This window comes from Heptranchias perlo, unplaced genomic scaffold (genome assembly GCF_035084215.1).
Source record: "Heptranchias perlo isolate sHepPer1 unplaced genomic scaffold, sHepPer1.hap1 HAP1_SCAFFOLD_90, whole genome shotgun sequence".
Classification (NCBI taxonomy): domain Eukaryota; kingdom Metazoa; phylum Chordata; class Chondrichthyes; order Hexanchiformes; family Hexanchidae; genus Heptranchias; species Heptranchias perlo.
The window spans coordinates 701,779-703,419 of record NW_027139940.1 but is presented as its reverse complement, the minus strand read 5'-3'; positions in this window follow the sequence as shown (position 1 = coordinate 703,419).

The following is a 1,641-nucleotide window of genomic DNA, read 5'->3' as shown; positions in this document are numbered from 1 at the left end:
TCTGTCTCCCTGTATATCTGTTTGATTGAGTCTCTGCCTTAATCTCAGACTATTTGTCTGCTGGCTGCAGGCCACCTTATCCGACTGACTAACTGTGTCGGAATGAATGACTGTGAGTGAGTGTCCGCCTATCCATGGACCTGAATGGTCACATTTCCGAGTTCCTGCCTTCGCTCCGTGTCATGGGCCTGTCGCTGTCTCACAGGATGACAAAACACCCACACGCTTCACACACCGCCTTTGATGAATGAACGCAGCTTTGGTCAGTCTGTCCCGGCAGCTCCTTCGGGAGTTTAATGATGTTAAAATGAAGGCTTTTTCCTTTGTGACTTGCGAAGATTTGATCAGTGAAATGTTTGTGAAAGACGAGGGAGGGGAAGGATTGAGAGCGTTTAGTGTGGGACAGAAGTGATGTTGTTTAATGGAGAAGCGACAAAATATTATAAACTGAGGAGAGGTTTCCGTATCGTATTGGTTATCATGTTCTTCTCTCCCGCGAAAGGTCCCCGCTTCGATCCAAAAGAGGCGGGAATCGTATTTGGGAACTTGCTGCAGATGAACCTCCACGGACAGTTTCTTTGTCTGTGAAAAGGGGGCAGAAATTGTATGTTCCTTTTAAAATTATCAACGGCTGTACCACGTTTCTGGTGTTATAAACAGGGAAGGTTTTAACCAGATTCTTAACATAGAGTCTTCAAAATGAGAACTGATGAAAGCTCATCACATGCAAAGCAAAAAACTTATTCAAGTCTCACTGTCACTCGTTAACCATGTTGGTATTTCCGTCAGTCTGCAGTAGAAAGTAATCGGTTCATTATTGGCGATTACAACAATTATTCATCTTTCACAGAGTTTCATCGGTTTCGTGTATTAATTTAATAAGGTTCATATTTGTTTTGTAAAAAAATGTATTCCTGACCAGGAATTAAACAAGCGCCATTGAAATGAGAGCGCCGAATCCAAATAGCCAGATGCGGGGCCATGGGTTCAGTAAAGGTTCAGTTGATGCGGAGAACAAATTATAAATTAGAAACAGAAAATGTTGAGAACACTCCGCAGGTCAGGCAGCATTTGTGGAGAGAGAAACAAACGTGACGTTTCAGGTCGATGCCTTTTCATCGGAGCTCTCTCCGAAGATGCTGTCTGACCGGCTGAGTGTATCCGGGATTTTCTGGTTCTCCTTCAGATTTCCACCATCGGCAGCATTTTGCTTTAGAAATTGAAAGTGGCGCACGTTGGGGAGCCTTGAACCAGTGAAAATCTTGGGTGGGCGTTTGGAGGATGCGACAATGTGAAGGGCAGTGCTGCGATTCTAACAGTCCTCCAAGCAAATTTCAGGGAAGTCTTCGAAATTTAAAAGCGTGAATACAACTTCAGCCTCTCGTGACAGGTGTTTGGTTTTCGGAAAGTACAAAATGCAGCCACCAATGCTCTGATTATCTCAATCAGGCAAGTGGTAATTCACAATTCATGACAAGTCCATCTGTGTTAGCTTTTGGAAATCAATTCAATGCGGAACAGGAGGACTGTTGTGATTCATTGGTCCAGGGGTATGATTCTCGCTTTGGAATCATCAATCTGAAATTGCGAGAGGTCCCGGGTTAAATCCCGGACAAGCCCGCATTTTACCTTCGACTTTTG